The sequence below is a fragment of the Lathyrus oleraceus genome, chromosome 2 (assembly GCF_024323335.1).
Source record: "Lathyrus oleraceus cultivar Zhongwan6 chromosome 2, CAAS_Psat_ZW6_1.0, whole genome shotgun sequence".
Taxonomy (NCBI): domain Eukaryota; kingdom Viridiplantae; phylum Streptophyta; class Magnoliopsida; order Fabales; family Fabaceae; genus Lathyrus; species Lathyrus oleraceus.
In genome coordinates, this window is record NC_066580.1 from 396,650,079 (window position 1) to 396,672,792 (window position 22,714).

Below are 22,714 nucleotides of genomic sequence, written 5' to 3' on the forward strand. Positions count from 1 at the left end.
ATTCACTGGTCGGAAGATGCATAAATTTTCCTTTGAAATAGGGATTAAATTATTGACTTTGACTCTTTATTAAGCTCAAGCAAATGGGCAACGAAGTTGTCAATAAGATTGTTATTGTTTTAATAAAGAAGCACGTTGGGAAGAAACCAAAGAATTGGCATAAGACATTAGACCATGTTTTATGGTCTTGTCAAACTTCTCCCAAAGAGGCAATAAATACAACTTGTGAGGGAAAATATGCTTAGTCCTTATTTTAATGATGTCAAACTTTTCTAGTCGCCTATAACGTGTACCTTGGATGGTGTCATCATATTATAGAATGCATTCATCCTCTAACATGTTCAAAAATATAAGTTCAGCGTATCCAAACATATAGGAGCATATCATAGATGTGAAGCATGCACTTGATCATCGTTAATACCCTAGGTTCATAAAAGTCTGGTTTAAATTGATCAAAATACATTTCAAAACTCATTTTTGGGAGTTTAAGAACTGTGAGTCGACTCATGACTCGAAGCGTAACTCTCGGGTCTGAATAGGTCGAGTCACAGGTCGGCTCAATGACTCAGAGCATAACTCTTGGGTATGAACAAGTCGAGTCACAGGTCGACTCAATCTGGGGAAAACTGAATGAGTCGACTCATCCACATGTTGCATCGACACATTGCCTATTTCCATTTGAACCATGCAGCCACGGGTTTGAAGATGTCGAGTCATAGGTCGACTCAACCCTGGAAAAACTCTATTTGAGTCGACTCATCCCCTATTTGAGTCGAATCATCGCCTGTTTTACTTGAATAATTTTGCCTCGGGTCCATACAGGTCGAGTGGCTGCTGCTTATACTTAATTTTCTGCCGTGTAATTTTGCAAAATAATTTTCTTATGTTTGTTAGTTATTCCATGCATCATATAAATATTCTAGAGTCTCTTCTTCAACAAAAAAGAACAAGAAAAGTGAAAGATATACACCAAAGTGTTCATCATCTTCATTCTTCATTTCATTTCTCAATAATCACACATAATAATCTTTGTTGAGCATTGTGCATTGCTGCTGTGATAACGTCCAAATAAGAATGGGTTAATCTTAGTTTGGGTTGAGGATTTGTGTGGGTTTTTTCTGAATAAAACCATTGGGGTTTTGTCCTCCAAGAATTGGGGGGTTTTGCACTAACCTTTGCTTTGCAGATTCAGCCGAGTGAAAAGTTTGAAGAACGGAGGGTTTGGTCAAACAAGTAACGGTAACCGGAGGATTGTGAATAAATCTTAGGGTTCAAGCGACTTGCATACGAAATCAGTCGAGCTGAAGTTTTGGAGAACATGGCGTTCTTGCAATAAGGTAGCTATAAACGGAGGTTTGTTCGAAGCACTTGAAGGACTTGGTTCAACTCGAATCAAGGGGAGAGAATATAGTAGGATCTGCAACAACTCTAGGGGTTGATTGGTGGTGATCATTTGTTCTCTTGTATTGACTTTGCAACGTGTTAATAAAAACATCTCAATTCTAGATTTAGAATTGAAGGCAGACGTACCCTAAGCGACGACGATAGGGAAACTGCCTTAATAAATCCATTCTTGTTCTCTCTACCTCTTAACTCTTTAAATTCTGCATTAATTACGTTTTGTATGAAATTAATAGTAAAATCAATATCGCTTGATTGTTATGCACAGTAACTGTTCGATAAATTGGTGCAATCACTCTGATTGCAACTGAGTAAAATTCTGCACATTCAATTTGAGTGAAATTGAAACTTGGTGTGGAGTGCACACCAAGTGTTCGATAAAATTAATCTCACACAAATTTAGTAATATTTTACTTGATCTATTATTGTGTTTAAACATTATTAGAGATAACGATATCAAGGATTATAGTGGTTAATCGATTGATTTAGATAGTGGTTGATTATCTCTATCTTAGTTATTCCATTCGGTTTCACGCATATCCGATCTTTCCATTAACGAATCATTTAGAAGATTATAATCTAGGGTGCTTCTGCAACCGTTGAAAATAATTTTAAAAAGCTCTAACTTTCAAAAACTGATATATTCAACCCCCTTCTAGATCGATACTATCGTCTAACAAGTGGTATCACGAGCGTCGGTTCATCTAGTGTTTCACATATAACTTTTTAGAAAATGAGTAACGATCCTAAAGAGGCGTACAATAGGGCGCCTATTTTTACCAGTGAAAGCTATAGTTATTGGAAAGATTGTATGTGTATCCATATCAACTCTATTTATAGGAAAGTATGGAAAGTCATCCAAGATGGTCCTATGGAAATAACCATGACCAATGCGGATGGTTTTGTTATACCTAAACCTGAAGCACAATGGAATGAAGAAGATGAGAAAAAGTATAGCTATGAGCCAAAAATATGCTCATTGCCACCTTAGGTGTTAATGAGTATTATAGGGTTTCCCATTGTACTAGTGCTAAAGCTATGTGGGACTCATTGCAAATTACCCATGAGGGAACCAATGATGTCAAACTAGCTAAAATCAACACTTTAACTCAAGAATTTGATCTTTTTCATATGGAGGATGGTGAAACCATTGCCGATATGCAAAAGTGATTTCCTCATCTAATCAATCGGTTAAATTCTCTTGGTATAACTACTCTTAATGATGTTGCTACTAATAAAATCTTAAGATGTCTTAACAGGGATTGGCTACCAAAGGTCACCGCGATTAAGGAAGGCAATGATCTAAGAACATTGGACATGACAACATTGTTTGGCAAGCTTAAAGAGCATGAGCAAGAGCTCATGAACCTTGAGAAACATGAGAATAGTCAAAATAAGGAAAAGAATGAGAAAGCTAAGGACACCGAAAGGAAGTCTAACGCTTTAAAGACTTCAAGATATAAGTCATCCACCAACGATGCGTGTGAGAGTGAATCAAGTGATAACGATAAAGATTCGAATGAAGACATGGAGCTATTCGTAAGGAGGTATAACTGATACCTTAGAAAGAATGAAGTCCAACATTCGGATAAAAATCTTGTCAACTATAGAAGACAATCACAACTCCCGAATCAAGAGGAAGGTAAGACAACTAAGTCAAAACGATCCTGCTTTAATTGCGGAAAGGCCGGTCACTATAAGTCAGACTGTCCCTTGTTGAAGAAAGACAAAGGAAAAGACAAACGTCACAACAAATCTAGCAAAGCTAGAAGAGCATACATTGCATGGGAGAGTGATAGTGAGTCCTCAAGCGATGATAACTCAAGTGTTGAAGAAGAAAATGCCAATCTTTGTCTTACAACTCATTGAAAGAAGAAAAAGAATGTAAGTCATTCTAAATATGATCATGTTGATAAAATGTCTTATTGTGATTTGCAAAATGCCTTTAGTACTCTACACAATGAGGTCGAGGAAGCTTTCAAACACCTAGCCTCAAATAAGAATTTTTTTTGTTATTTAGAAAAGAAGATTTCAGATTTCGAAAAGGAATTAGAAACTCTTAAGAAATCTATGATAGAGGTTACTAAAGGCAAAACTGAAGATGATAAGGGATTTTGGTTTAGATGGCCGGGATGTGAAACTTGTCACATTTGGCAAAGAGAGGTTAGAACTCTTCAAGCTAAATTAGACAAGGATTTACAACCTAAAATTACCTTTTCTATTGATCAATCACATTTTAGAAGTAACATGAATAATCCTTATAAAAAATACACTTATGTGGTAAAGGATCAAGTTAGCAAAAGCAACTCTCATCCGAACTTAAATTGTCTATATTGCTGCAAAAAGGGACATACTATTGCTAAATGTCGATTTAGGAGATTTTTAGTTCCTAAAGGCATTTTTCAATGGTTCACCAAATGCAACCAAAGTTTCACTCACACACTAGGACCCAATGAAAATTGGGTACCTCCTTCCCTTGTTTAAATTTGTAGATGGAATGTCTTGAAGATACGGAGAGAACATGGATTCTCGATAGTGGATGCTCAAGATACATGACGTGTGACATCTCCTTATTCTTTGACTTTGTGACTAAGAAGAAAGGTTTGTAACCTACAGTGATAATAACAAGGGAGCTATACTCGAAAAAGGTAGTGTAGGTAATCGATCCTCTACTATTATCTTAGACGTCCTCTTAGTTAAAGGCCTTAAGCACAATCTCATTAGTATTAGCCAATTATGTGACAAAGGATATAAACTATCATTTTCAAAAGATTGTTGCAAGATTGAACATAATGATAATAAGAATGATGTGCCTAAGGGCTAGAGGGAAAGTAATGTATACATACTTAACTTAAATGAAGTATCTTTGACTAGTGCTAAATGTCTCGTCTCCATGAGTGAAGACTCGTGGCTTTGGCATAGGCAATTAGCACATGTCAACTTTGACTTGCTAAATAAAGTTGTCGCAAAACATCTAGTAGTTGGTCTTCCCAAAATCAAAATTTCAAAAGATCACTTATGTGATGCGTGTCAAATGGGAAAGCAAACAAGGATCTCGTTTAAATCTAAAAATATTGTTTCCACAACGAGACCCCTTGAACTTCTCTATATGGAGCTCTTTGGGTCATCTAGAATTAAAAGTCTAGGTGGAAACTACTATGGTTTTGTTATAGTAGATGGCTACTCTAGGTTCTGAATGAACTGATGGAAATGTTCAATCTCTCTATCTCTCTCTCTCTCTCTCTATATATATATATATATATATATATATATTTCTATCTCTCTCTCTCTCTCTCTCTCTCTCTCTCTCTCTCTCTCGCTAACACATATTATCTATTTTACATTCTAATATAGATTTACATGACTTAGGTTTTATCGTTGTCTAGAATCACATGTTAATAGATTTTATTTGCTTATAGCTGTAGCACCTCAAATTTGCACCTACCTTTGGTACATACATTCTCATATTAGGTCATTAACATAACATGGTCCATAGCATAGCATTGCATTGTCCTTTGCCCAAGTGCAAGTCCTCTGACAAAATTAGGTCAAACTGGTCAGGAGATCAGGTCAAGCAAGCAAGCATGTGCCATTTTCATTGAGACAAAGCCCTAGGGTTGGTCCAACATGTTTACATGACCTAGGGGTCCTTTGGAAGTGGTTTGGTCAAAGATTGGATGCTCAGAAGTCATCAGTCATTGTGCAGTTCATCAGAAACCCTAGAAAGTCAACTATGGTCAACTGTGGTCAACTGTGCCTGATTTTATGGATTTCAAGGTGGGAGATGGTTTGAAAGGGTTCATTCATGTCCATGCAAGTCTCATTTGACATTTCAAAGATCAAGATTGAAGAATTTGAAGTCAGACAAAAAGTTTCCAAAAATGGCAGGTGACCTGTATTTTTCAGTTGCCAAAAATAGAAAGTTTTTCTCCTCAAATTTACATCATCATACAAGCTTCAAATGAACTTTTGTCCAACATGAAAGTTGAATATCTTGCTCTCACCTTTCCAAAAAGTCCAAGAACACTCATTTCTCATTCATGGTTGGCAAGTTATGATCAAATCATTCTCAAGTTTTTTTGAACTTCAAAGTGGCATATCTTCCAAACCATTTGGCCAAATTGGGTGGGGTTTTTTGCTACAAGTCATATTTGATGTGCTCTATCCAAATATTTCATCATAATTCACCAAAAATCTTTCATTCAAAATGGCCTTTTTCCAAGTGCATGAATTAAAAAAGGGGTGAGTTGAAAAATGGACTTTCAAATAAAACATTTCCAACACTTTATACCATTTACAATTGTTCAGAAATCATATTTTGGATTTGCTTGAGCCCAATTTCGTGCATATACATACACCCCATGCAATTTGTTTGGTTTTTTAGCAAATTGGCAAAACACTTCCATTAAGCAAAATTTCACTTACCATTTGACTAACCACACTTAAGCAATGTTAATTAAGGTATATATTGATCATTTCTGACTGAGAAACCCTAGCCACTATTCACCAAAAACAGAAAAAGTTCATTTTCTCTCAAGAAAACTAAACTCTTCATCTGAATTTTTTTTCTGAAAATTTGCAAAGAGCCCGTGTCCTTGAGCTTTGGTCCATCATCCATCAACATTTGTGAAGCCATTGCAAGTGTCATTTCATCACTGTAAAGCCCTTTTCGACCACTGTTCCATTGAGCTCTTTTCATGGCAGCTGGAGATTTGACCATTACCAAGCGAACTTGAACCACGATTCTTCCTCCATTCATCAACACAAATATTATTGTGCATCTGTTTCAACTAAACACGACCCAAAGACCACTGTTCCATCACTGTCTTCAAAATCAGGTAAAATTCGAATCACCTCTTTGTCCAAATCGTGCTATGTATCTTATAGATCTTTTTGCCATGAATGTATTGAGCTTTGAATTAAGAGAAATGGTTGAGTATTAAGGAAGATACATGGATTCAAAGTTTGGTTGTCAATTATGTTTTTGCTTATTGCTCTCTTGATAGTTCGAATTAGGGTAAATTAATCTTGGATTGTTGATGAGTATTAAGAGATGAATGCATTGGTATATAGATTGATGATTTTTGTTACAACTTGTTCTTGCTGAAAAATCTGGAAAAATTTCGCTGATGAATGTATTAGAACCCTAGCTGAACCATGTTTGATCTTCTAAACCGAGCCCTGCATGTGTTTCCAAGTTTTTTGGCCATGTGACGAATAGCAGGATGCCACGCAGTCTAATTGGAACGCTGCGTTCCATTTAAATGAACGCAGTATTACAAAATTGCCACTGGCCGGTTTTATTAATTCATTTAATCATTTCATTTATCAATTTTTATTTCATTTTGCATGGCCATCTTCAAAAATTCATAAGTTGCTCTTTTTTAATCCAATTTTGATGGGATTTTTTGTGGAATGCTCCTCATGACCTCTAGTCTTTTATGATGATTTTTCCAGATTTTTTGCATGTGTGGATTTTTAAAAGTGCTAGGGTTTGTTCATGTATGTCCATTTGTGTATGTCTTGCCAAATTGTTTGTGAAATGATGATACTTTATCCAATGCTTCCCAAATTTTTTGTGCTTAAACTAGACATGTTCATGGTGATTTTCGTGTAGATTTTGTAATTTTTTCATTGCTGGTTGTGGAGATATGATTTTTTTGAATAGGAGTGTGACAATTTGTGTCACACCATGCATGTCCAACTTCATGATTTTAATTACCTTGCCTAATGAACTCAAAATGGTCTGATTTTTTGCAAGAAGACACTTGTGCATGTTTAGAATGTGTGTGAATTTTTCTGGAATTTTTGAATGCATTTCATATTTGATTGATAATTTCTCCCCTGTTTGACCAAAATGTTGACTTTTTGTGACACATGATGCCATATGATTTGTGAAATTCTCATGCTTAATTGGATGGACTTGAAATTTGACATGTGCATTGTGAACATCTTGAAGTACATCATGGCTTTGTTACCATTCATTTATCATATGTTGTTTCTGTTTTATGATTAATTGAAGTTGGTGCATGTTTTGATGCTTTGTATGAGTATGCTTGAACTTGCCTTGCCTTTCTGAATTTAATTTCCCTACTTCCTTTGATCCAAATGAGCTGAAATTTGGTATGCCTATCATGTTGTGGATGATGTTTGATCATGATTTATTTGAGGAATTTTTGAAATGTTTATAATTGGATTTGAGTTGAGTCATTCTGTTGACTTCTTTGAGGTTCTATATGCCATGCTTTGACCTAATTTGCTTGTGAAATGATAATGATGAATGATATGAATGTGATACCACTTGGGTTTGCTTCTTGTTTGATTTGTCTTGACTTTGGACACTTGTCGCTTGCTGTTTTGAATTTGTTATCTCCTTTTGACCCTAGGCTTGTCCTAGTGGTCTTGTTACTCATGTTTAAGCTTGGTTTTTCAGGTTAAGCAACAAATGCTTCAAAGAGATCAATACAAGTTGAATAAGTTTGATTGTTTATCATGAACTAACTTGTTTGTTTTGTAGGTTGCTTAGCTCACTTGCTTTGAGCTTGTGCTTTGCACATCTAATTGACTGTGTTGTCTGTTGGTTTATGCTGTTTATTTTGAATTTGTGTCTGGTATACTAATTGTGTTTGACTGATTTCAGGTACTTTAGTCGCTAGTAGTTCTTTGTGAACTTTGCTTTGCTTTGCTTGATAGCAATTTGCATTGAGGTATAATTTCCTTACTCCATGTAGTCTGGAATACCTGGCCTGTTACTTGGCCAGGCACCTGTCTGAAGTCCTCCTTAAGAGGCAATGTTTGTGACTGTTTACTTTTGTCCTTGCACTTGTTCAAAGACCTCCTAAGTGAAGAGGCAATTGGCAGAACCCAAGGGATGTGCAATCCATCCCCTGCTATTCTGTGTGTCATCTGCTTTGCTCACACCATTGTGTTGATGCATTGCAGATACTAACCCAAGATCTTGTACAGTTGTACAGTTGAGTCAGTGTCAAATGTGTAGAAGGGTTCCCCCTTTCTGAACCCACACATTCTTGTCTTAAGCTCTCCCAGGCCAGGGATAAGAGCTGTGAAGTCTCATCTTCACTCACCTTTCATCAGCTTCACCCTAACTCTCAATGTTAGGGTTAAGAGCTAACACTACCCTGTTACAGTGGTTTGTTTTTCGAGGTTGATATGACCCCTCGACTAAAACCTAACCTTGTTTGAGCCCATTGATTACATATAGTGTGTGCTATTTGTGTTTGTGTGTTTGCTTTAGCTTGCTTCCTGTGCAAGTTAGGTTTGGTTTGGCTTGCTTCCTGTGCAAGTCATGTTTAGGATAGGCTTGCTTCCTGTGCAAGTTAGCTAGAAACCTTAACTTAGGGATAAATTTGCATGATAACATCTAGGCTCGAGTCGTAGTCTCCCTAGTTGTGTCTCCCTCTGTTATCTGGTTAGGCTAGTCCTGTGTCCCTTCGTAGGGGAACTACGTCGCCCTGATCCTCATACCAGATGAGGTACGTAGGCAGGAGATGAGCAGATCTCTCCGGGCGCCCGTTTTTGTTTTGTCTTTGTGTGTGTTAGGAGATGGATGTAAGCCCAGCGATTGGCATTCCGTATCCTCTTGTTGTGTGCTTGGAAGCTGATGTAAGTCCAACGATTGGCATTCGGGTTCCAGTGTGGGTGTGTTTGGTTCGGAAGCTGATATAAGTCCAGCGATTGGCATTCGGGTTCCATGTTTGCCTGTTTTGTGTGGAGCTTGACGTAAGCCCAGCGATTGGCAATCGATTTCCTGTGTTGTTTTGTTTGTGTGCGTGAGCCGAGCTACGAATGCTCTGATTCTTCTTCGTCCAAGAAGATACGTATGCATAGGATGCGACATCCTAGCGAGCATGTTTTCCCCCAGTCCGAACTACTTCGACTCTTATGTCTATGCCTGATAGACTAAGTAGGCCCAGGACGCGATGTCCTGCCGAGTCAGTTTCAGTCTGTTTTCTTGTGTCTCTTTCAGCCAGTGTGTGTGTGTGAGCAGTGTTTTAGCAACCATTTTCCTTCCTATTGTACGTGGATCCCGTCGAGTACGACGGATGCGTAGGGGTGCTAATACCTTCCCTTCGCATAACCGACTCCCAATCCCATTCTCTTTGGTCGCGAGACCATGCTTTTTCCAGGTTTACTCTGAGCGTTTCCTTTCCCTCTTTTGGGATAAATAACGCACGGTGGCGGCTCTGTTGTTCTTGTTTTCCCGCCGGTTTTTCGCGTAATGCGACAATAGCCAGTTATTGTGTAAGCATAGGTATGTGATAGGTCTAGTCATTTGAATATATTTTTTGCCAATTATGATTGTATAACCTGTTAATGTTTATTTTTCTGTACGACTAATCAAAATTCAATTTGTACCTTATATAAAAATTGAGTTATGTCAATTGATGCATTGCTTGTTTAAGCAACTTTATATTTTTCAATTGTTGTAATTTGTATATTATGCTTTTAAAAGGTTGAAAAGAGATTTATTCTGAAGATGAACATCGAATGTGTTCATGCATTTTATTGATGTAGCTCTCCCAATAACTTCATTTTATCTTAGTATGGGTTGATATAAATCTCGCCTTTGGGAGTTTAGGTGATTTGACCATTGTTATTGATAAAATGTTCTTCGTGGAATGCAATGATATCTCTTAGATTTTGTTTGAGAATTTGAAGGAAAATGAAGTAAACGACTTTGAAAAAAGGGAAGGATGGAGTGAAAACAAATAGAGGAATTTAGGTAGGGAGAATTTGGGAGGATTTGTTTTTATTCATAACACAAAATCTTCTTAATTTTAGGGAACTCAAGATTTGCATTGAATGAAGGTTTTTGAGGGCTTATATAAATTTTTCAGATATATTTTATGTTGCTATAATATTCTGAAAAGCAAGATAAACACTCTTTATTATTCTATACAAAATCATTATTTAAAAAATATCAAATACTTTTCTATATTTTAAAAAAAAATCATTTTTAAAAGTCTTCTCTTTTCTTCCCCTCTAAACTTCTAAACAAAACCTGAGGGTTCATTGATACCATTATGGATGCAATGATATCGATATGTGCGTAAAGATACCACTAAGAGTGCAAGATATCTTGGAGGGTACAATGATACTGCTATAAGGGTAATGATATCACTAGGCAGTGAAATGATGCCATTATGTATGCAACTATATCAGTAAGTATGTAAGATACCCTAAAGGGTGCAAGATATTATGGAGGGTGCAATTTGAAATGATTGGTACTCAGATTTAGAGAAAGAGTTTTGACAAACAAGGTGCCTCAATCTAGCGTGTTCTTCTCGCTCTAGCCTCTTGTCATGTTAACAACCAAACCTCTAACCATGTAAATTGAACCAAAAGACAAATTCAATATCATTCATATCCCTCCAAATTAGTACATGGGTGATGTGGTGTATCAATCAAGATTCTGTACTAGGCACTTCATAAAGGAATATAAGTTTGGAAGTACCTTCCTGAATTTCATATACTAGATGTTAATCTTGTGTTATTTGTTAAGCTTCTCCTGCTCGAGAAATACTGACATAAAAATGCACAAATAATGAATAAGGAGAGAAAAAAATTTAAATTTTTTTTTTTTTAATTTAAATCATGAGAAGGTTGTGATAATAAAGATGGGAGAAAAATTTATTTTTATTTTTTTTAATTAATAAAAAATTGTGATTACTTTTCATTAAAAATACCTAATAATTTTTCCTTACTCACTTCTGGAAATAAAAATGATCATTTTGTTGTTATGGGAGAAATGAATAAGTCAAACAAACAAGGATAAATTTCATTGTGAGCAATAGTTTTGTATTATGGAGCTTATCACAAACACAAATTCATAGTGAATGGATGGTTTAGCTACAAGGTAATTATATCGTCATTACCTCTTTTTATTATTTATGCCACAAACATGGCCGAGTAGTAAGAGATCGGAAAATTAGTGTTTTTTTTCAAACATTTTAGTAGGGTTTTAAATCGTCATTAAATATTAGTTTTTTTATTTTTTTATTTTTAAGTATTTGACGTAAAATTTTAATTTTTTTTATGCTTTAACTTTTTAGCAACGGTTTTAAACCGTCACAAAGTAATCATCAAAAAATTAAAAATAAAAACTAGAAAGAAAAAAAAACTGAAATTACGTCATTTACGTGAGACCCGTAGACGGCACAACAAACATGGTACTTTGAAACATAATGTTAGGTTTCTAATGCTAGAGCCCTAACATAAATAGAGAAAACTAACAATAAAAAGACACATAAAGTTATCTAAAGAAATAAAGATATTTTTCATTCATTTGATAATTTTAAATCTCTCCATAAGAGTACATATACAAAGTTAGTAATGAATAGGAGAATAAAAGACCTACAGGCTAAAAAGCCCAATAAATCATATAAATTCGACTTGTAACTTAAATACTTAAATTGTCTAAAATTAAATCCATTATCCTATCCACAACTACACAATTAGTTCCAAAAAGAAAATAGCGAAACATATTGTTTCTACCTATCGTGTGTCACATATTTTCAGGAATTTTCTTACCACATTAAAGCATGTCAAAACTTAACGAATTTTAGTAGGCATCCTCTTAACACATTCAAGACCAATGTCATATTTTTTGAAAAATTGTGAGCTATAAATAATTCCTAAATTTTCTTTGAGAAAGGGTATGCAAACAAAATATGATTGAGGTCTTCCTCCTCCCTAAAGCAAATGAGCATTGAGCATTAGCCCACTCACCAATAATTGGTCTTCTGTTGGCAACTTATTTAGAAATAACCTCCATCCAAACACATGAATTCTAAGAGGGATTTTTGTCTGCAATAGCATTTGGAACGTCCGGTCTCTTAATTTGACCGATGATAATTTGTTCTCCAATGATTTCACAATATTATAATCAAATTTTACAATGTAAATTTCAGCATATTCATGCAGCCCCACAAACCTATCCTCTCAACCATGCACTACCGAACCTCACGAAGAATGCACTACAAGGTTTCCATATGCAAATCCTCTTTAGTCTGAATTATTCTTTATCCACATTGAATGTTCCAACAATTGTTCGACGAAGAGAACATGTTCTGCACTAAATCAAATTTCAAAGCAGACAGATTGAAAGCAAGTGGAGAAAACCTCATCCAATTTGTTTGTATAATAATATTGAATGAAATAATATTCATTGGTGAGTTTATGAATGCACCTCCCTTCTCTTCATTCCATTCCTATGATTGTCTCCTCATATACTGCATATTTATCTGCCCCTGAAACCCCCAATGAAGACACTACCAACCACACCTAATGGAATATAATATATACTACCAACCACACCTAATGATTGTCTCCTCATATACTGCATATTTATCTGCATATAATAGATGTTTGTTGGTTGATATTAGACTGTTGCAGGAGATGCATGAGTTGATCATATTGCTCAGATGTAATTGATGGATGACATGTTTTCAAATCATTTATTTGTGAAGATACTTCAATCTCTTGATCATTTATACAAGAATGATTAGCAAATTTCTTCTACATGTGAGGAGGAAATCCTCGTTTGCCATAACAATTATCAACTATGTGATTTGTCTTACCACAATGAATACACAAACAATTGTTACCTTTGCCAAAAGAATTAGATCCACAGGCCTTTCAGAATCAGCAATATTCTCAAGGGAAGTAGGATCTTCAGAGATGACAAAACTGCTTTGTCTTTCATGTTGAAGCACCATAGAAAATATTTTGTTCATAGAAGGAAGATGATTCATTAAAGGAATTTGAGATTTCACAACAGCAAAATTATGATTTAGGCTAATCAAGAATCAGATTGCATAATGAGTGGTGTGATTTGTTCTAACATTGCACATAGCTTAACATGAACACTTGATATGACATATACATGTAGGGATGGGAATGTAAATCTCAAGCTCTTTCCATAGAATCTTTAAGTCTGAGTAAAATTCAGCTACTGACCTTGAATCTTGTTACATGTTATATATATGACTAATGCATCTTTTGGTCCCTTAACTTAATTTAATGTTTCATAGTAGTCCCTCAACTAAGAAACACTGCATATTTCCCCCTTAAAAACCATTTTGTTACCTGAAATGGTCTCTGCCGTTAATTTTTCTTTAAAAACATTAATTTTTGGCTAGGTGGCAGCCTTGATGGATTCCCATTATCTGACATGGATTTTTTTATTTAATGGAATATAATATATATATTTTTAATGAATAATATGAAACACAATTCATTCATTTGAAAACACAGAAACACGAACGAATAAACTCTCTCCCTCACCAAAACCCTAACTGTCGTCGCCCTTCTTTTTTCTTATATCTCTGGCCACCGCAACCTCCAACAGAGAAACTAAATTTTTTTCGTGTTCCTTATCTCTTCGTCCACCTAATGGAACAAATCGTTCGTCTTTTCAAGTTGCCAACGCCAGACCTTCCTCCACCCTTGTTTCAGGACACCACTACTTCGTACGGAAAACGAAAACTAATATGTGCTTCCTCATGTCGCCTTGGGCTTCGTTTTTTGTCTTGGTGAGTATTTATTTTCTCTCATTTCTGAATTTATGCTTTATTGAGGAGAATGATCAATTTGCGTTGAAACCCTAACTTTCTCTTATTTTCTCATCCGAATTTTGGGTATTGTAAGACCCCAATTTTGACCCTAAGATCCCTCATGCAATTTCATCATAAGCATTAGCACTGGGATCATACCTTGGCATCCTCCTTACCCCTCCTTCATTGGGTTTGTTTTGGGAAGAGATCACCAAGTACATTGTGATTGTACCATACTTGTATATTATTATTTTACTAACCAAAATACAAAAATATGTCTTTGCATTTGCCTAACTCTTTTGTAGGTAAGGCATGATCACCATTGATCTATCAAGTTCATATCTAGGGTTTGAGATCCTCATGACAAAGAGCACAACCATGAATTGACCCAAGAATGGTTATGATCATCATATATGAGTTCCATTGATTCCTACATGTTATATTGATCATGTTTTCTTCAAGATTTTGAGGATGATTTGCCTTGGAAACCCTAGTTTGACTGGGTATCTTGAGTAACTTCTCCAATAAGCTATCTTGCCATTTGATCAAATTTCTCAAGGGACACTTAAAAATTCATCATCTTATGCATATATGATCTACCATGAGCCAAGAAAGTCAAGAGAATTGAAGGTTAGCTAGTTGGTTGATGGTGGTTGGCCAGATGAATTCATCTGATCAAAATTGGGTCTCCCTAGACCCTATCTCCTACAATTTTCACCATATGAAAATGATTCCAAGAGAAAAGTTACTCTAAATGACATTCCAAAAAACTTTCATGTTGTGACCTAGAGCTAGTTTTTCTTGGAAAATCATTTTCTCTGTTGAAACATTATAGGTCATTTTGTCTAAACCCTAATTTGAAAGTCAACTTCCCAAGGCCATAACTTTCTCAATTTTTATGTTATGAAATATTTCCAAGTTTCAAAAACAAATTAAAGATGTCTACTTCAACTTTGATGTTTGTAGTGAGAGCTAATTCAACTTTTATGAGCAAGTTATATGAGGTTATATTATAGGTCACTTTTGACCTATACCATTAAACAAGTGATTTTTCCAAACTTCAAAAATGCATACCTCTTTCATCCCAAATCCAAATGACATGAAATTTGTGACTATTCTGAAGTTCTTTGAAATAGATACAAGTTTGATGAAGACACTTTTCTCATTTGAAGCTCACATAAAAAGTTAAGCAAGGTGGAATATTGAGATATATGGCTTGACACTTAGAAAAAAATTTGATATGTTGAAATTTCCAAACTTCCACCTCAAAATTCATCATGATACAAGCTTCAAATGGAAAAGTGTTGAACATGAAAGTTGTTCCTCTTTATCTAACCTTTCCAAAAAGTCCAAATTCATCCATTTTGGACAAGGTTTGAATGGGCTGCGCATGGCTTGAACATTGCATCATCATTTGGCAAGAATTAAACTTCAAGCTTCCATATACATTTGCCTTGCATTCCAAGTTGATTTCAGACTTACTCACACTCAATTATGGACCTAAAGGAATGATCTCATGGGCATGTACACGCCCATACACACATGCATCACTCATTGCCAATTTTGGAAACTCATTTGGAAGGTGCAAATATCACATGATTCAGCTATAAATAGAGCTCCATATGCTCAGAATTGAGGACCCCTTCGCGCCAACTTTGACCCCAAACACCAAACCCTTCCATTTGAGAGGATAATCCTGAGAATTTCCTTTGTAAATTGAGTTGGAATCTCACTGTTTTGAGATTCAAAACCCTAGGGATCCAAGACCTTTTGTGCATTCTAATTTACTTCTACAAGCATACTGAGCAAGATCAAGCACGAGCCAATGCAAGAACAGTTAAATCCAGACCTGCATTGAAGGTATTTTCCATAAAATTTCATCTCTTCGATTCTATCTCAATTCCACTCAATTCTCTTGGATCCTTGGTTGTTTGAAGTCCTACCAATGTAGGCAAGAAGATTGAGTTGCTTAGAGGTCAAATCGAAGCAACTCAGTTGACACACCTCAAAATTCAAATCCTCATATCTTTCTATATATGTGGAGTTAGTTAAAATTGAGGTCAGATTCGTGCTCTACACCATTTTTTCTTTCAGATCATGTCCTTCTTTTTCATTTATGATGTGGGGATGAATGGACCAGTCCGGCCAAGGTCGCCTGAGAAGACGACCGACACTTTGCTCTGGCAATGATGTGGCACAGTCCAGAGCCATTAGATGGATTCAAAATGTTTTAATCATGAGCGTACATATTGATTACCAAGCGTGTGGATGTTTGACTCAGGCACATCATGGAACGCGCACGCTGAACCACTTGATCTGCCACCTCAATTAATGAGGCAGATCAAGTGGTCCACGTTTTTTTGATTTTTTGATTTTAATTTTTATTCCTTTGATTTTCATTAATTCATATTAATTTTAATATTGATCCAAAAAATATGAGAGTTTCACCAAAAAATTTCAAATAATTTCCTCTTTCATATTCTGAATTAAAAAAAAATTGGATCATTATTAATATTTTTCATGATTTAATTGATTTTGCATTTGTTTTTAATTGTTTAAAAATACTTTTAAGTCTTTAAAAATTCTGAAAAATTTTCTCCAAGGTCCTTTGACCTTGTTTGACCTATGATAAATCTCATGGCCATTTCTTTGGTGTTTTGATGAGGTTTTAGGAATTTGACAAACCATATTTAATTTAAATGCCTTATTTTAGTATTTTTAATTTGAATAAATGCCAAATAATTTTGTTGACCAATTGTGATGACTTGTTTGTATTTGACTCTTATTGTTGGGCCTTGGTCAAGGTTGATTTGACTTTGTCAAGTTAATATCATTGGATTTAAGGGATTGGTGGAATGTACATTCCATCTCCCAAAATGAATGGATGATATTAATTTGGTAAAAGTCCTTCTTTGACCAATTTGAGTTTTGATCCATTCCCCTCCCTCTTCATCTCATTCCCCTTCTTTATGCATTCATCTCATTTGACCTATGATATCTCAAAGTCCTAAAGCTAGTTGATTGAAAAATTAACATGAGTATGGATGAGATTAGGCCACCTCTTTTGCATATTCTTTTTGTGTGTGGTATGTTTCATGAGCATAGTCCATTATACTATGTCTCTAACATGCATTAACACCAAAATTTTATTGCTCGACCTCAAATAGTTGTGACTTCTACATAAGTCCAATTACGATTGCTTAACATAGCGCTAAATTTGTGACACAAAAGGCATAGCATTCTAGTTAGTGAGATTGTAAGTCTCCCCTCTTTCATGGTATTGTGTGGAAACTTGGCCTTTTTTCCTTCCTTTGGAAGATGTCTTGGCTCAAGGATCCATGTTTGTGATAAGTGAGTTGAGTGTTCTCCAAAGAATGTCTAAAAAATGAAAAGCAAAAGCAAAACAATACTAACTTCTAACTCATTAACAACTAACTTCTAATTTCAAGCCATTTATTTTAATGTCATTTAATTCTTGCCTTTATTCATTTTTCATTGTTCATATCATTCTAATTGTTTATGTTAATGGAATTTTCACTTTGTCCACTTGGACCATATTGTGCGATATATCTTGTTCGTGTACACTTTGTTTGTTTGTGTGGTCTTTTACCTTTAATGTACATAATAACAACAAAAAACCCTAAAAAACTTTTGGGTGGACTGTTGGCTTGATCTTGGACAAATGGACTTAGAACTTAGGCAACATTCCTATGCTAAAGGACTTGGCCAATGCCAACTTATTGAGAAACCAAGTGCTTGCAATTTGAAACTTCATCTGATACATCATTCAAGATCCCTTTGAGTTCATCTGCAACATGATCATTGTGAAGCTGTTATTTTGAACCTGTGACTTGTGGAATTCATCTGTTACATGGGCTAATTTGAAGAAGATCATGGAATGGCTAAAGCTTGGATGTGGCTATCTTTATTTGATGCCTTTGCCCTTCAAGATAATATAATTGTGCATTTGTGTGTTGCTTGATTCTAAATGTCCAAGTGAATTCTGGATTTTCTATTGACATTCTTGTCTATTGGATTGCTACCCATTTGGTCAGATCTTTTCAACTCTTAACTTTTAATTTTGTGCATAGGATTGGTCCCTTCATCTTCTCCCCATTTCTTTAATTTCAAAATCTCTCCATCCTTTTTCAAAATCTTCTTTGATTGAACTTATTTTGTTCTAATTTGATTGAACTTATTTTGTTCCCTTTTCCCTTGGAAACAATAAAAGCGCGGTGGCGACTCTTGTTATTTGATCTCTACCTTATCCATAGCTTGATGATCATGAATTTACCGCTACAGAAATTAAGTGGCGACTCTGCTGGGGAGTAGTCTCCAGTGGGTTTAGCCTACTTTTTGGGTGTACATATTTGTATATATGTGATGTTAGTATATATGTATGTGTGATATAATCTGCTTGTTGTGCTTGGTGATCTCTGAGTGGTGAGATAAGTTCTAACCCAAACTTGAGTGCAATTAAGATAGGAGGATGGTATAGTCATGTTCGACTTGTGTGGAGTAGTCCTTAACAAGTTGGCTTGAGATCCATCTGCTTAGTGGAGACTCTTTTGGATTTGGAAATGTCACACAAGTATTTATGGCTAGGCATTACTATCTCTAATTTAGGTCTGAGAAGCTGAGGACCTTAGAACATTTACCCCCTCTTGGCCTATTTAGGATGTAGTGCGGAAATTGTTCAAGTGTAGACTTGATAACAGTTGTTACGCAATACTACACTCAGACGAGTTTCTCTTGAGAATATTATGGGTCGATGAGTCAGTCATCTTAACTTGTAATATTCGATAGATGGAATTAAGATTCTGGGAACTTTTTAGAACATGATCTACAGGTTTTATCCTTAGTTCACTCCTTTGGGATGGTTCTTACCCAGACTCCATGCTCGTGACTTGCAACAAACCCTTGATTCTTGATTGATCCAATCAAGTCTTGTCAATATCAATGGAACTTGGGTGTTGATAAGGTGTAAATCATAATCCACCAAAATGGATGATTGATCTTGACAATGACTTGATTTATCCCTTGACCTTTGTTTGCCTTGTGTGTGATCCCTTATTTGTAATTGTTGCATTCATGCATTCATACGCATCATAACATTCATCACTCGAAATTTCAAGGAACTGAGGTATTATTTGCAAATATTTTCAGATCATGGATTGTGGACGAAGGAACACTAAGAAGTAGAGTTTTAGATATCCCGACTTGAAAGAGTTAAGGAAGCTAGCATATTTTGTATTAGATCCCTTAAACTTCAAACAACGTCATGGAAAGCTTCTGTCTATCTTGTCTGCTGATATGGTTGAAGGACTCTTGAGTGTATTGGTGAAGTTCTATGACCCCCTCTACCGTTGTTTCACTTTCCCAGATTTTCAGCTTATGCCTACCTTGGAGGAGTATTCTCATCTTTTGGGGATACCTATTTCTAGTAGAGTGCCTTTTAGTGGATTGGAGGCGATTCCCAAATCTCATCTTATTGCTGAAGCTCTTCACTTGAAGAAGTCTGAGATAGAGGCTCATTGGGTGAAGAAAGGAGGATTGTTTGGGTTGCCATCTGATTTCCTCATCAAGGAAGCTACTGCTTTTGCTCAAGCTGGTAGTGTGGATGATTTTGAAGCTATCTTTGTATTGCTCATTCATGGATTAGCTTTGTTCCCTAACATCGACGATTTTGTTGATGTTAACGCCATTAAACTTTTTCTAATTGGGAATTTTGTGCCTACTCCGTTGGGTGATACGTATTTCTCTTTGCATCTAAGGAATTCTAAGGGTGGTGGAACTATTGTCTGTTGCATTCCTCTTCTGTACAAGTGGTTTATTTCGCACTTGTCTCAGACGCCTGCTTTTGTCGAGAACAAACAATGTCTAAGGTGGTCTAAGAGACTTATGTCTCTCACTAATGATAATATAGTTTGGTATGATCCGTCTTTGATCAGTTTGGAGATTATTGATAGTTGTAATGAATTCTCTAATGTGCCTCTCGTTGGTACACAAGGAGGAATTAACTACAATCCTGCTTTGGCTCGTCGTCAACTTAGGTTCCCCTTGAGAGACAAACCTAATAACACTTTGTTAGAAGGTCTTTTCTATCAAGAGGGTAAAGATCCCAAACATTTGAAGCAGAAGATTGTGCATGCTTGGCATAATGTGCATAGGAAAGGAAGATCCAACCTTGGTCCATGCTGTAGTGGGAAATTCATGATCATCAAGCTATTGACAAGCTAGAGATCAAATAACAAGAGTCGCCACCGCACTTTAATTGTTTCCAAAGGAAAAGCGAAAAAGTACAAACAAAACCCAAAAGTAAGAAGTTTTCAAATCAAAACTAATAAAAAGTCAGAGATTACAGGTAAGGGGGTTGGTTACACTAAGGGAAGGTGTTAGCACCCAAAGTGTCCTAGGTACTCCTAAGGAGCCCTTTTTGTGTGCATATGTACTTGGTATAAAGTGATGTTTACAAACAAATAGAATGGGGGGATGAGAAAAGAATTCATTAATTATATTTTTATATTTGACAAGACCTTCGGTCTTGTGCCTACATACCAACATGAAAATGAGGGATCAAAACCTCGTAGTTCGTGATACAAATTTCAAAGTGGATGCATTGTTTTTAACAAAAATTAAGTTTGAAAGGCACAAAGGCCTAAAAATGGTTTGAATGAGTTAGTTCTTTTTGGATTTTTGAAAGTTTAAGTCAAATATAGTTAAGTCTATTTACAAGTTTGATTTAAGAAAAGAAGTTTGAAAATGCAATGGCATAAGGCCAAAGTTTCTATCTTTTTTGCAAAAGTGGTCTAAGTTTAGAACAAAAGTGGTTCACACAAAGAAGATTTTGAAAAATGGAGGGAGAGATTTTGAAATTAAAGAAATGGGGAGAAGATGAAGAGACTATCCTATGTACAAAAATTAAAAGTTTAGAGTTGAAAAGATCTGACCAAATGGGTAGCAATCCAATAGACAAGAATGTCAATAGAAACCAAGAATTCCCTTGGACTTTTAGAATCAAGCAACACACAAATGCACAACTATATTATCTTGAAGAGCAAGGCATCAAATAAAGATGGCCACATCCAAGCTTATCCATTCCATGATCTTCTCCAAAATAGCCCATGTAACAGATGAATTCCACAAGTCACAGGTTCAAAATAATAGTTTCACAATGATCATGTTGCAGATGAACTTAGAGAGGTCTTCAAAGATGTATCAGATGAATTTAAAATTGCAAGCACTTGGTTTCTCAACAAGTTAGCATTGGCCAAGTCCTTTAGCATAGGAAGGTTGCCTAGATTCTAAGTCCATATGTCCAAGATCAAGCCAACAGCCCACACAAAAGTTTTTTAGGGTTTTTTGTTGTTATTATGTACATGAATGGTCAAAGACCACACAAACAAGCAAAGTACACACAAGAAAAATATATCACACAATATGGTCCAAATGGACAAAGTAAAAATTGCATTAACATAAACAATTAGAATGATATGAATAGTGGCAAATGAATAGGAGCAAAAATTAAATGACATTAAAGTAAAGGGCTTGAAATTAAAAGTTAGTAATTAATTGGTTAGAAGTTAGTATTGTTTTGCTTTTGCTTTTCATTTTCAAGACATTCTTTGGAGAACACTCAACCCACTTATCACAAGCATGAATCCTTGAGCCAAAACATCTTCCAAAGGAAAGAAAGAAGGCCAAGTTTCCACACAATACCATGAAAGAGGGGAGACTTATAATCTCACTAACTAGAATGCTTATGCCTTTTGTGTCACAAATTTAGCGCTATGTTAAGCAATCGTAATTGGACTTATGTAGAAGTCACAACTATTTGAGGTCGGGCAATAGAATTTTGGTGTTAATGCATGTTAGAGACATAGTATAATAGACTATGCTCATGAAACATACCACACACAAAAAAGGATATGCAAAAAGCTGTGGCCTAATCTCATCCATACTCATGTTAATTTTTCAATCAACTAGCCTTAGGATTTTGAGATGTCATAGGCCAAATGGAATGAATGAATGAAGAAAGGGAATAAGATGAAGTAGGAGGGGAATGGATCAAAACACAAATTGGTCAAAGAAGGACTTTTACCAAATTAATATCATTCATTCATTTTCGGAGATGGAATGTACATTCCATCAATCCCCTAAATCCAATGATATTAACTTAACCAAGTCAAATCAACCTTGACCAAGGCCCAACAACAAGAGTCAAACATAAACAAATCATCACAATTGGTCAACAAATATTATTTGGCACTTATTCAAGTTAAAAATACTAAAATAGTGCATTTAAATTAAATATGGTTTATCCAATTCCTAAAATTTCATCAAAACACCAAAGAAATGGCCATGCGATTTATCATAGGTCAAACAAGGTCAAAGGACCTTGGAGAAAAAATTTCATAATTTTTCGACATTTAAAAATATTTTTAAACAATTAAAAACAAATGAAAAATCAATTAATTCATGAAAAATATTAATAATGATCCAAAACATAATTTTAATTCAGAATATGAAAGAGAAAAATATTTAAATTTTTTGTGTGAAAGTCCCATATTTTTTGGATCAATATTGAATTTAATATGAATTATTGAAAATAATGAAATTAAAATGAAAATTAAAATATCAGAAAAATTGTGGACCACTTAATCTCCCTCATTAATTGAGGTGGCAGATCAAGTGGATCAAAACACGTGTTCCACCGTGCACATGACTCAGCGCGCAAT